Genomic DNA, 14,421 nt, shown 5'->3' with positions numbered 1-14,421 from the left:
TTCTACCACGCATCTCTTTGGGTCTGAATCGCATGTCAGGAATTGTAGAAAGTTCTAGTTGTTGTCCTGCCTGTTTCTGGTCCACGAAGAGCCCTATGCACTGTGCTTGGGCGCCGGGCCCATTTCCTGGGCACAGCGGGGCAAGCGTGTTCTCGGCAGTGTGCCTTTCACTTTCAACCCTTGACAGAAAGAACCCACCTGCAGGCTGAAGCATCGGGCTGTTCCTGGCTCTGCTTGGCCAGACCGTGTGACCTCAGGCTGTCCTTGGCCTCCTGGGCTGCAGTTCATCCCAGCAGCGGTCAGTAATGCCTTGGGGGGCGCTGTGGGGATGTGTAGGATGGCCCAGTAGGTGGAAACCTTCTGCGAGTGTCCTTATTGGCAGTGACACTGCTGGCTGTTTCAGGTCAGGCCTGGATCTGGCTGTCCAACACGGGGCCCCTCGGGTGCTCGTGCACACCTGGCCCTCAGATCCTGCCCTGGCACCCCACAATGCTGTGCTCACTGGCCCCTCCATGCACTCTGCAAGCAGGTGGCTCTGGGCCAGGCCTTGTCCATCTCTCAGGGACCCTGGAAGTCTCCCTCCACCTGCCTTTGCCTTGCACCTGTCCTCCCTTCTCTGGAGCCTGCGCTGAATCCTGGGTTTCATAGCAGATCATGGTGGTCACACTCACCGGGGTTCACCACTCTGGAGCTGTAAGGCCTGGGGCTGATGACTTAAACCCTTGGGGCTTTGTTCCCTGTCTGGAAAATGGGATGACAGCTGCTGTGCCAGCCGTGTATGCAGAGCGGCGAGTGGGAAAGTGCAGTGCCCTGGGGAGGAATGGAGACAGCTGTGCTGCTGGTGCTCCTAGGGGCCAGCCAGTTCTAGACACTAGGGGGTGCAGGTCAGGCACAGGGCAGGAAAGCTGCTTGTGTACACAGCGTGTGCATAGGGAGCAGGAGATGTTTCTGTTTGAGGGTCAGGACACGTGTCCAGGTCCTGTTTCTGAGAGGCCGTGGCCACTGGACAGGCTGTGCTGTAGGGAGCTGGGTGCCTGCTGCTCTCCACCCTGAGGCTGGCACACACAAACCTCCAGCCCCTGCAGAGCGGCAGGATCCCAGGGGTGCCACTCTGGGTGTCTGCCAGGAGGATGACAATTCAGGCGAAGGAAATGGATTTTTATTTGTTTTTAAACACAAAGGAAAATCGTTGTTCAGCCTAATTAGATGTCATTCAAACATGAAAGAACTGTACGTTCTTCCCCCTGCCCCCCCCAACCCCTGCACCCCCAGACAGCCTGCAGGGTGGAATAGAGGCCACTGTCTACTCAGGCCTGAGTGTGGTTTGTCTCTCCAGCCGCTCCAGCCCTAGGGGCCCAGCCTCCCTGTCTCTCAAGGACCCTCAGCTCTGACCCAGTTCCCTGTTGTCCTGCTGGCTCACAGCCATGCCCGCTGCTCCTTGGGGTCCTTCCTGTGTGGGGTACCGGGAGAGCCTGGGTCAGATGTCCCCTTCTGGAACCTGGGGTTCTGACAGGAGGCAAATTTCTGCAGACTTTTTTTTTTGCCCCAGATTTTGCTTCACATACTAAGCACCAATCTTAAGTGGACGCCCTGTAGAGGAAGGAGATCCCAGAGGTGGGATTTCAGTGGAGGTGAGGGGCTGCACAATGCCCTCCTCGGTGGCACTTTGAGGACAGGAGTGCCTCCCAAGTCTATCTCATCTTCCTCCCCCTTCTGGCTGAGGCTGTGCCCAGCTCAGCCTCCAGGAGTCTAAGAGTCACCTGCCCACGTGCAGGAGTGCACAGTGATCCTTGTGGAATCTGAGGCCATGGGGGGAATGGGGAGGCCCTGAGCACCATCCTCCTGCCCTGGGGGCCCTGAGTGGGAGGTTGGCATGCCAGCAGCCTGCCCTCCAGGAAAAGGGCAAGGATTCTCTGAAATCCTACCTGCTCCTCCCTGGGCCTCTCAAGGCTCAATAATGGGATGGTTATTGGTGGACAATGACATTTTGTCCCTCGAGCAGCCACCAGAAGAAGCTGACCGGGCAGAAAGGGAACGAAGGAGGAGGAAACCCGGACTCGGCAGAATCAGTGTTTAGGAGGGTGAAGAGGAGATGGCAAGATTCCTTTAGTCAATTCAAATAGGATTTGGTAATAGGAAAGAATTCAGAAGGAGAAAAAAAAATGAATCATGCATCTGTAACAAAGCTTTAATTGTTGGCATCTCTCCGAGGCCGGGCCTTTGTGGAGAAGGCGCCGAGGTGCTGCGTGGCTCCATTCCCATGGCAGCCACCTCCTGGCTGGAGTCCAGCCCACAGCCCTCCGCCAGCCTCCGGGACTGCCCTGGCCGGCCCAGAGGGTGCACCGAGGTACATACGGCTCTTCTTCCTGGCATTTGTGAATATGATTTCTTGAAGCTTGGTTTCTGTGGAAAATGCCACCCTTCGCCCTCATTCCCCACAAGATCCATCAGGCTGGGAGGATGGGAGCTGCACAGCACCCTGCCTGCAAGGATGGGGCTAGCCATGCCCTCCTGAGGGCTTCCCTGCTGGGAGGGCCACGGGGGTGCAGGGGTGAGGACTAATGAAGCCTCTCCACAGAGGCATGTCACCCCTGCCACTCTCCACCCCAGGTAGAGCAGCCACCTCAAAGGTAGAGCCAGTTCTTTTATTTAAAAATTTTTTCAAAACAATTTAGCCATGCTGCAAGGCTTATGGGATCTTAGTTCCCTGACCAAGGACTGAACCTGTGCCCTCAGCAGTGAAAGCACTGAATCCTAACCACTGGACACCAGGGAAGTCCCCAGAGTCAGTTCTGAGCCCCACATGCCAGGACAGGGCAGCGTGGCCAGGCAAGTGGGTCTACTTGCCCAGAAGGAGAGGTGGCTTCCCCCTACTTTCTCCCCGTCTGCATCAGGGGCCCAGCGGCTATCCAGAGTGTATGTCCAGAGGGAAGAGGGCCCCCAGGGAAGGGTCAGGAGAGGGGCAGCACCAGCCCCCATATTGAGTCTAGAAAGGTGGTGGGGACCCTGGAGAACAAGTGTCCCTGGGGCCTACCAGTGTCCTGCAGTTCTGACTCCACGGAAACCAACAGGTACTAAGCCTGTCCCGAGCGTGGTGGCCTCAGGTCACACTCAGTACCACCTGTGAAGTCCCTGCTGGAGGTGCCAGCATATAGGGGAGGTTGCTAGCTCTCAGCTCAGGGGTGGCCAGGTGTCACTCCCAGCCTGCTGGACCCCCAGCCCATTTTTGCAGCCAGACCCTGAGTTTCTTTAGTATGTGGTCCTGGCAGACAAGAGGAGGCTTGCAGGAGCTAAAGAGACACATTTGAGCTGAAAGGTGGGAAGATCTGAAAGCCAGGAATTGGGGAGGGGAAGACCCGCCCCCAGGAGAGAGCTGTCTGCCTACTTGTGTCTGAATTCAGGCTGGCAGCTGCTCTCCTGACCTTCTCTTCTTCTTCCTCTTCTGGAGGACTGATCTCCTTTTAACCCATAATATCACATCCTTATCTGTGTAGTCACTGTGCATCCCAGCCACAGCCTGCCCCAAAGGGCTCAGTGGGGCCAGAGACCCAGTTTCCTTCATTGGTAGGTCTCCAAGGTGTGGGCGGGTCCTTGGTAACACTTGTGAATGAATGAGTGAATGGTCAGTTGGTCAAGGAGTGAGGGCTCTGTGGAACACCCATCTCTTACCCATCTCCAGCACAAATGACATCAGAGAACCAGACAGTGAGCCCTAGAAGGGTGAAGGGCTCCATTTTGCAGATGTAGGAGGCCCAGCCTCAGCTGCTCCAAGGATCCCAGCAGAGGTCCCTAGGCCAAGCAGCCAGCATGGATCTTTCCCTAACTGTGGCTTCTGAGTGCTGATGGGGCTACTGCCCTGCTCCCACCAAGCCTGGGTTTTTCTGGAACTGGGATGAAACCAGAGACAGCCCCACATATACACTCATTCTGAAATCTCTGCCAAAGGTTGCCCTCTTGGTTGAGTGGTCCTCCAGGGTGGGGGGCCAGGGCTGGCACCCAGTTTACCCCCAGGAGCACTTGCTCTCGCTCTCCTCCAGTCAACAGAGGGGAGACTGGCAAGATGTGTAATTTTCAGTTGCTAATTGTGATGCCCTGCAGCTTGCTGAGCTAAAAATAGTCTCCATTTTGTTGAGTAGGTTAAAAAATAGAAGCCCATGTGCTGCCTCCAAAAAAGCACCCCTTGCGAAGCCTGGCAGAGGCGGGGGGCTGTGGTGCCCCTCCTCCACCTCCCAGCAGCTCCCTGGGGGCTCATGCAAGATGGGCCCTCAGGGCCATTTTTGTCCCTGTTTTCCAGGAAGCTGGGATGCTTAACTTGGCATCCATGGATGAGCTTCCGGGAGCCCGTCAGTCCCTGAAATTTTATGCAGAAGGTCGTGGGAAGGTGCACTTATCCATGTGCTCAGGGCGAGGGCCTCAGTGTTCATCTGATGCTCAGAGGGTCAAACCCTGGCCAGGCACAATGACAAGCTGGAATGACAGTCTCCAGATGGAGCAGGGAAGTGGGGCAGGCAGGCCTGGGCACACCTACTCACCGCCACCTGCCTGGGCAGCCTTGTACAAGTCCTGCGCACTTGGCACCCTCATCTAAGAAATGAGCATCTCCACACTGCCCTCTGTGGGTTGGGGGAATTGCACTGGATGAGATGACACACCCAGCACCTGTCTGGGCTCCCAACTCCCAGAGATAAACATCTCAAGTACAAAAGGTTAGGACTTCCCTGGTGGTCCAGTGGTTAAAATGCTACGCTTCTACTGCAGGGGGCATGGGTTCAATCCCTGGTCGGGGAACTAAGATCCCATGTGTGGCACGGCCACACACACACAAAAGTAAATTAAAAAGAATATATAGAAGAATATATAGAATATATATAATCAAAGAAAGCTTATCCCTGCTTCTCCATTTAGAAACTTCCAGAACTGCAGACTCCAGGATTGAAAGGAGCCCTATATTCTGACTGTACCCTGGGAACCTGGCCTAGACAGCTCCTCCCCTTCAAAGCTGAATGGAGGCCTGACATTGTTCTGTCCAGCTGCATAGGAGTCTGTCCCCTTCCTGGGCTGTTGACCTCCCTCTTAGCTGGGCAGAGCCAGTGGACAGTTATTCCTGGAGCCACCCTCTGACTCTCCTCCCTCTGGGGCTGAGAAATGGGTGACATGCAGATCCCCCTGGGGTGGGGGCCATGCATGCCCATTGGGCAGTGCCTTCCCTTTCCTGGGATGCATCCTGAGAGCAGAGTTGCTCTTAGGAACAGGTAACTGGGCATCAGAGGCCAGGAGGCTGGAGGACCCCTGAGAGCCCACAGGTGGGGTCCCTCCCCAGTGGCTCCTGAAGGTTGAGGTCTCTGCCCCACCTCCTGCCCCAAGTCCCTTCCCTCCCACCCCGCCTTCCTGCCCTGCCTTCCCACCCCACCTTCCTGCCCGGCCCTTCCACCCTACCTTCCTACCCAGAGCTTGGGGGATCGAGCCAGGGGGCTGACTAGTGCCCCACAGGCCCTGTTCCTGGGCAGGGACCATCGCCTCCCAGGGCTGGGAGGCAAGAAGTGAGGCAGGAGCAGACCTCAGGTGTGGGAACACCTCCAGGAGGGTGTGCAACGTTGCCCCAGACAGTCAGGAGCATGCACAACCCTGCACATGGATGCTGCAGTAATTGGATTTTTGTCTAGAGTCAGTGTCACTTACATTCTTTACCCAAGTATGTTTAAGTAAATCGTTTGTGATAGCTTCAGCTGTGGAAGTCTTTTACGAGACCACTGGGCAGGGTTAGGCCTCCCCCCAAGGCCTTGTTGGGTCTCTCATACCAGAAGCAGGAAAAGCACTTGGGAAAGGCCTTTAGCCAGGCCTGGAAGAGGTTGCGAGTGGAGGATGTGAGGATGTGCGAAGGAGTACATGAGCCATGGGCTCATCCGGGTACACGGAGCGGGCTCTGGCCATCTTAGTAAGGCCAGCAGCCCTGGGCCTCTGTCACAGCTGCGGCTCCCAGAGGTGCAGGGTCTCTGAAGGCCCTCTTGGGCATAGCTGGAGTTTGTGAGTGGAAGGACTGTGCCTCAGGTCACAAAAGCTGTATACATGTGCACATGTGGGTGTCTGGCTTTTGCATGCATGTGGCCAGCAGCAGATACCCTCCTCCTGATATCGCTGCCTAATGAGGAGGCATGGACTCCCCTGTACTAGGGCCACATTAGAAGGCATATAGCAGTGAGTGGCCCCCAGATCTCTAGCTAAAGTCTCTTGAAGACGTTGCAAAAGAAAATTTCGTTCCTAATCTTCGGCGGAAGAGTCCTAAAACCCCTCTTTTCCCACCTTTGCCGGTATCTCTCACAGCACAGGGGTTGCCCGAGGTCTCCTCTTACTCCCCGACTGTGCCTCCCTCACCCCCTGGCCCTCAGGCCAGCAGTTTCTATGTCCTTGATACTTTGGTGCACTGTGTTTCTTAGAAGGTGTGCACGCGTGTGTGTGTGCGCACGTGTGCAGGGCAGCTGCACATACTCTGAAGCTAAGCTTTTTGGCTGAGTCCCTAAAATGGGCCTTCGACCTGAGTTACATGGACGCAGTGTGCTGTGTGCGCACTTGCATCCGATTCTTTGTGACCCCCTGGACGGTAGCCCACCACGGTCCTCTGTCCCTGGGATTTCTTCAGGCAAGAATTCTGGAACGGGTTGCCATTTCCTACTCCAGGGGATCTTTCTGACCCAGGGATGAGCTCCTGCTTATACCCTGTGGGAAGGATCCCGTGTTCACAGAGTCCTTGGCCTGGCTGAGCAGTACCTAGGGGACAGCGTTTACTTTCTGAACAATGACACCCCTAGTGTGTGAGCTCTTGTTCTAGGCTGAAGACAGGCTCCTTGTGGTTCTCCCCCCGCAATACATCCACACTGGGAAGTTTGGGGACCAGTATCTTGTCTGACAAACACGGCCAGGGCTCACACAGATGGAGTAACTTGCCCCAAACCAACATCTGGAGGGAGGCCTGGACCCAGGTCGAGGGGTGTCGGCTCCTAAGCCCTGACCCTCGGGGCACTTAAGAGCCGCTGGGTCTCATTCAGATGTGGGGGGTGGGGGCAGGGGTGTGTGTGGAAACCAGAAGAATGGCTGCCCTTCTCTGAACTCGGCCTCCCTAAAGATGGAGGCAAGGCTAAGGTGCGAGCACTTTACTGGGGAGCTGGCCGTGGGACACAGGAGGGAGGAGGGAGAGCAGCCAGATAACGGCGCTGAGTTCTGATGGTCCGCCTTACCGCAGTCTTTGGAGGCCCTGTGAAGCCTGTGATCTGAGTCTGCCCGGGGTTTTCACCTGGCTCCCTGCGTTCGGCTGGTTGTGCGCATGCGCACACCCACACCTCGGGGGGGCGGGGGGACGGCGGGACGGCGGGGAGCCACAGGGTCTCCCTGCCAGCTCCCAGCCCACCCTCGGCACCCACTGGTGCCCTCAGTGCCACCACCTGGCTGGTCACTGAAATGCAGGGCGTTGAGTCCCAGCCCAGGCCCGCCGGGTCATGCCTGCACTTGACCTGGACGTGCTTGTGCCTTTGAAAGTTGAAGCCTCCAGGTGACAAGAGCGTCTCTGCTCTCGGTGCTGCTCATCCCTCCGCTGCTGCTCTGTCCTGCTGATGGCTGTGAGGCTGCAGGTCAGGACTGGTGGCGGGCGGTGCTGGGTGCCACCGAGGCAAGGCACAGATGCAAGTGGCACACAGGCCCAGGTACCGCTCCCAGGGACATGTTTTTTCATCTAGCCTTCATCCCTACCCAGCGAGGGAGGAGGCGCAAGAAACTCTATGGCCCATTTTACAGCCGAGGAAACTGAGGTTCAGAGCGGCTCAGAGGTTTCCCTATGGTGTGGAGACCGTGTCTCCTGACTCCAGCCTGGACTCTCTCACTGGCTCCCAGTACTGAAACCGCAGGAGAGGACTCAGCAGGTATGTGTGCGGAGGTCACAGGTGAGGGTGCAGGTAGGGAGTGCTAACGGAATGTAGTTTCTAGGAGGCCGGGGGCTGGGCTGGACCATGGTGTAGGGGTAGCTGGTGTCTGGCTCTGGAGGGCCAGGACAGCCTGCGGTCAGGCAGTGGGGCAGCCCAGGAGGGGTGGAAAGAGGGCAAGGCAACAGTACAGCCACAGGAAGCCCTTGTGCCTCCTTGCTTGGCCTACCCGGCCCTCCTGACCTACAGCCAGCCCGCTAGACACTGCTGGTGGCAGCGTATCCAGGCAGTAGCAGAGGGCCCCTCAGGCTCAGCCTTTGCCTGACCAGACCTCCCTGCCTGCTCCCGGCCCACCCTCGGCACCCACGGTGCTGCTCTGCCCATGCAGAGGCACCTGGCACCCTCTGAGGCTTGGCCACAGGGACTCTGGGCCCAGTTCCAGGGAGGACCCTCTTCCTCCATAGTGCCCCTGGAGAGCCGGGTAGACGCATGTGTGAGACAGACAAGTGCTGACACACGACAGCTGGCGCTGCACTCAGTGCCAGTTCGCTCCCAAGCTGGCAGGAGTGCCCGCTCCCCCCTGCTCCTGGGCCTGCCCTCATGCCCACCTGCGCCTATGCGAGAGGTGGGAAACTTGAGGGCCAGGCTTCCGAGAACCAGTGAATCACTTTCACCGGCCTGACTGAGTTGATTGCATCTATAATTAGAAGGTGCTGGCCTTCCTGCCAGAACAGAGGAAGAGCTGTAAGGAGTCAGAGGAGGCAGTGCAAGTCCGTCTCCCACTGCCCTTAAAAGGCCTGCTGCCTTGTCCAGACCAGTACCAGCTGACTGGGGCCAGAGGTGCAGGTCCCCTGGGAGCTCCATCATTGTCCCCCCAACCCTAGCCCCGTCTTCCCCCTCCCTCGTTCTGGCCTCTGGAGGCTTCCAGAGAGCTCCACCAGTGTCTGAGTCTGCAGCTTTGAAGCAGGTCTGGCTGTAGGCAGGCGCAGCGGAGGCAGGAGAGAGGCTCTGTGTACTTGTTACTTTGCCTTTTCACCTGGAAAGCCTTGAAAAACACCAGTGCCCAGGCTGTACCCCCACCAGTTGGAATTGTTGCGGTGGAAGCTGGGCAAAGCGGTTTTCTAAATTCTCCAGGTGATTGTTATGCAGCCACCAGAGGCACTGACCTAGGTGAAGCTGGTCTCATCACCTGGAGGCTAAAACTTTGAAACGGACAAGCACATCCAGGGAAAGTGCGGGCATGACCTGGCAGGCCTGGGCTGGGACTCAGTGCCCTGAATTTCAGTGATCAGCCAGGTGGTGGCGCTGTGGGTTGGGCCACACCAGGTGCAGCAGCTGCTGCTGTTTAGTTGCCAACTTGTGTTGGCCTCTTGCAACCCCATGGACTATAGCCTACCAGACTGCTCTGTCCATGGAATTCTCCAGGCAAGAATACTGGAGTGGGTTGCCATTTCCTTATCCAAGGGATCTTCCCGACCCAGGGATTGAACCTGAGTCTCCTGATTGGCAGGTGGATTCTTTACCACTGAGTTACCAGGAAAGCCCACACTAGGAGTAGCAAAGCTTTCTAAAGGAGAGGATCTGAAACTTCAGAGAACAGTGAGTTCTGACTCAGGGGAAGGTGCACTGCTGCCACCGACAAGTTCTTGGTGGTGCTGACCCTGCGGCTTCAGCTTTGCATTTGTTTTAGAGCATCCCTGCAGGGTCTGACTCCCCGGGGGCCTGTGTGGCTAGAATGGCCTGTGTGGGGCATGGAGTAGGAACATGTGTGGGAGTTTGCTCCTCAGGTGGGAGGTGGTACCGTGTTCTAGTGTGCAGTGCTTTACCCAAGTGAGCACATTCCATCCTCCCAGCATACCTCTGAAATAGTGTTCCCCATGCCCATTTACAGATGAGGTCATTAAGGCTCCGAGAGGTTGAGGGTCCTGATAAAGCCACAAGTGGCTGATCCAGGCACAGACGCAGGCCTGCCTGACCACCTTTGCTGCCATCCTGGCCCTGTTGCAATCGCTCCCATCTTGAACTCTTCTCTGTGTCTTCCAACATCTCCATGCCTTCATCATCACCACCTACTGAAGGTTTATCAGACTTGTCAGTGGCAGCTCTGAAGCCCCCACTGTATCTGCTTCCTCGGATTATCTGCTGTGTGACCCTGGACAGTTACTTGGCCTCTCTGTGCCTTGTCCTCATTGGCAGCATGCAGAGAGTGGCGTTTGCTCCCTTGGGGTTATTGTGAGGATGAATTAGATGATTCAACTCTAGCAATAGTGTCACTGGTGACGCATACAAAGTACTCAGAGTTTTAGCTACTGTTATTTCATTTTAAAAAAAACTTATTGGAGTATAGTTGATTTACAAGGTTGTATTAGTTTCTGCTGTACAGCAAAGTGAATCAGTTATACATATACCTATATCCACTCTTTTTTTTTTAAGATTCTTTTCCCATATAGATCATCACTTAGTATTGAGTTGAGTTCTCTGTGCTATATAGTACATCCTTATTAGTTATCTGTTTTACATATAGTATGTGTATATAGGGCTTCCCAGGAAGCACTGGTGATAAAGACCCGCTTGCCAATACAGGAGATGTAAGAGAGGCTGGTTCAGTCCCTGTGTCAGGAAGATCCCGTAGAGGAGGGCATGGCAACCCACTCCAAGTATGTACACGTCAGTCCCAACCTCCCGATTTATCCCTCCCTTTCCTCCCCCCGCTGGTAGCCATAAGTTTGTTTTCTACATCTGTTATTTCCTTCTTTACCACTTGTACCATTTTTAAAGATTACACTAATATGAGTGATACATAGTATTTGTCTGTCTCTGACTTCACTTGGTGTGACAATCTCTATGTGGTTGCAAGTGGCATTAATTCATCTGTTCTTATGGCTGAATTATATTCCATTGTGTGTACACACACCGCATCTTCTTTATCTGTTCCTCTGCCAGTGGGCATTTAGTTTGCTTTCATGTCTTGGCTATTTTAAATAGTGCTGCATTGAACATTGGGATACATGTGTCTTTTTGAATTACGGTTTTCTGTGAATATATGCCCAGGAGAGGGATTGCTGGATCATATAGTCGATCCGCATCTGGTTGTTTTAGGGAACCTCCGTACTGTTCTGCATAATGGTTGCACCAGTTTACATTTCCATCAACAGTGTGGGAGGGCTCCCTTTTCTCCACATCCTCTCCAGCACTTTTTTTTTTTTTTTCTTTCTTCTTCTTTTTTACCTCCTGTGTCTGTTGGTTTTCCAGCTCCAAACCCAAATTTCCACTGAGTTTGGTGACTAGGCTTTGCCAATTACCATTCTGGACAGCTGGTTTCCTATCAGGTTCTACCAGCAGGGGTCATTGAAATTGGCAGCCAGGGGAGCTCTCTGTTCCTCCGTATCCCACACCAGCAGTTCCCCTCTCCAGCACTTTTGATGATGGCCATTCTGATTGGTGTGAGGTGATACCTCACTGTAGTTTTGATTTTCATTTCTCTAATAATTAGTGATGTTGAGCATCTTTTCATGTGCTTTCTGGCCATCTATATGGCTTCTTTGGGGAAATGTCTATTTAGATCTTCTGGCCACTTTCCGATTGAGTTATTTTTTGTTATTGAGCTGCATGAGCTGTTTGTGTATTTTGGAGATTGATCCCTTGTTGGTAGCTTTGTACACAGATATTGTCTCCCATCCTGTGGATTGTTTTTTCGTTTTGTTTATGGTTTCCTTTGCTGTGCAAAAGCTTTTAAGTTTTATCAGTTCCCATTTATTTATTTTTGTTTTTATTTTCATTACTCTAGGAGGTGGATCCAAAAAGATTTTGTTGCTATTTATGTGAAAGAGTGTCCTGCCTATGTTTTTCTCAAAGAGTTTTATAGTATCTGGTCTTATATTTAGGTCTGTAATCTATTTTGAGTTTATTTTTGTGTTTCGTGTTAGAGAGTGTTCTAATTTCATTCTTTTACATGCAGTTATCTAGTTTTCCCAGCACTACTTACTGAAGAGACTGTCTTGTCTTCTTTGTATTCCCTTGCCTCCTTTGTCATACATTAGTTGACCATAGGTATGTGGGTTTATCTCTGGACTGTCTATCCTGTTCCATTGATTTATATTTCTGTTTCTGTACCAGTACCATACTGTTTTGATTAATGTAGCTTTGTAATATAGTCTGAAGTCAGGGAGCCTAATTCCTCAGCTCTGTTTTTCTTTTTCAAGATTTCTTTGGCTATTTGGGGTCGTTTGTGTTTCAACTGAACTGAACTGTGTTTCCTTACAAATTGTAATGTTTTTGTTCTAATTATGTGAAAAATTCCATTGGTAATTTGATAGGGATTGCATTGAATCTGTGGATTGCTTTGGGTAGTAGTCTCATTTTCACAATATTGATTCTTCTAATCCAAGGACATGGATATCTCTCCATCTGTTTGTATCATCTTTGACTTCTTTCATCAGCATCTTATAGTTTTCTGAGTACGGTTCTTTTGCCCCCTTAGGTAGGTTTATTCCTAGACATTTTATTCTTTCGGATGCAGTGGTAAATGGGATTGTTTTCTTAATTTCTCTTTCTGATCTTTCATTGTTGCTATATAGGGATGCAAGATATTTCTGTGTGTTAATTTTGTATCCTGCAACTTTACCAAATTCACTGATGAACTCTAGCAGTTTTCTGGTAATGTCTTTAGGATTTTCTATGTATAGTATCATGTCATCTGCAAACATTGACAGTTTTACTTCTTTTCCAATTGGTTTCCTTTTTTTTTTTTTTCTGATTGCCATGACTAGAACTTCAAAAACTGTGTTGAATAAAAATGCTGAGAGTGAACATCCTTGTCTTATTCCTGATCTTAGAGGAAATGCTTTCAGTTTTTCACAGTTGGGAATGTTGTTAGCTGTGGCTTGCTGTATATCTTTTTTATGTTGAGGAGGGTTCCTTCTGTGCCCAGTTTCTGGAGTTTTTGTCATAAATGGGTGTTGAATTTTGTCAAAAGCCTTTTCTGCATCTATTGAGATGATCATATGGTTTTTATTCCTCAGTTTGTTGTGTTATCACATTGATTGATTTGCATATATTGAAGAATCCTTGCTTCCCTGGGATAAATCCCGCTTGATCATGGTGTATGGTCCTTTTAATGTGTTGCTGGATTTGGTTTGCTAGTATTTTGTTGAGGATTTTTGTGTCTGTGTTCATCAGTGATATTGGCCTGTAATTTTCTTTTTTTGTGGTATCTTTGTTTTTGGTATTAAGGTGATGTTGGCCTTATAGAGTGAGCTTGGGAATGTTTTATCCTCTTTGATTTTGGGGAAGAGTTTCAGAAAGATAGGTTTTAACTCTTCTCTAAATATTTGATAGAATTCACCTGTGAAGCCATCTTGTCCTGGACTTTTGTTTGAAAGTTTTTTAATCTCTTTCAATTTTAGTACTTGTGATTGGTCTGTACATAATTTCTGTTTATTCCTGATTCAGTCTTCGATGGTTGTACCTTTCCTAGAATTTGTCCATTTCTTCTAGATTTTTCTTTTTATTGGCATATAGTTGTTTGTAGTTGTCTCTTATGATCTCTTTGCATTTCTGTGGTGTCCACTTTAACTTCTCTTTTTTCATATCTTATTGATTTCAGCCCTTTCCCTTTCTTTCTTGATGAATCTGGCTAAAGATTTATTAGTTTTGTTTATGTTTTCACAGAACCAGTTTTTTTTTTTTAACTTCATTGATCTTTTCGATTGCTTTCTTCATCTCTATTTCATTTATTTCTGCTCTGATCTTTATGATGTCTTTCCTTCGACTAACTTTGGGTTTTGTTTGTTCTTTCTCTTGTTGCTTTAGATGTAAGGTTAGGTGGTTTATTTCAGATTTTTCTTGTTTTGTGAGGTAAGATTGTATCACTGTAAACTTCCCTCTTAGAACTGCATAATATTTGGATCATCATGTTTTTGTTGTCATATGTTTCTTGATGTTTTTGATTTCCTCTTTGATTTTTTCGGTGATCCATTGGTTGTTTAGTAACATGTTGTTTAGCCTCAACATGTTTGTGTGTTTTTACTATTTCTTTCCTGCAATTTATTTCTAATCTCATAGTTTTGTGGTCGGAAAAGATGTGTGATATTATTTCAATTTTCTTAAATTTACCTAGGCTTGATTTGTGGCCCAAGAAGTGATCTCTCCTGGAGAATGTTCCATGTGCACTTGAGGAGAAAGTGTATTCTGCTTCTTTCAGATGGAATGCCCTATAAATTTCAATGAAGTCCATCTTGTCTAATGTGTCATTTAAGACTTCTTTCCTTATTGATTTTATGTCTTGATGATCTGTCCATTGGTTTAAGTGGGATGTTAAAGCCCCCCCCCCCCATTATTGGTGTGTTACTGTTGATTTCCTCTTTTATGGCTGTTAGCATTTACATTATATATTGAAGTGCTCCTATGTTGGGTATTATATATTTACAATTGTTATATCTTTTTCTTTGATCTCTTGATCATTATGTAGTGTCCTTCTTTGTCTCTTGTAGTAGTTATTTATTTGTTTATC

General features: G+C 50.6%; 1 protein-coding gene across 5 annotated transcripts in view; it reads left to right on the top strand.

Annotated features, from left to right (window-relative positions):
• RASGEF1A (RasGEF domain family member 1A) overlaps positions 1-14,421 on the top strand; it is a 45,321-nt gene that overhangs the window by 6,544 nt on the left and 24,356 nt on the right. The window contains exon 1 of one of the 5 annotated variants that reach the window (XM_059882501.1): positions 7,452-7,910. The exons of the other annotated variants lie outside the window; for them this stretch is intronic. The gene's annotated coding sequence lies outside the window, so the exon portion shown is untranslated. Of the gene's footprint in view, positions 1-7,451; positions 7,911-14,421 lie in introns of those variants that run through there. 5 annotated transcript variants of the gene reach the window in all.

The sequence above is a fragment of the Bos taurus genome, chromosome 28, assembly GCF_002263795.3.
Source record: "Bos taurus isolate L1 Dominette 01449 registration number 42190680 breed Hereford chromosome 28, ARS-UCD2.0, whole genome shotgun sequence".
Classification (NCBI taxonomy): domain Eukaryota; kingdom Metazoa; phylum Chordata; class Mammalia; order Artiodactyla; family Bovidae; genus Bos; species Bos taurus.
This window is presented reverse-complemented; position numbering and strand designations above follow the sequence as displayed.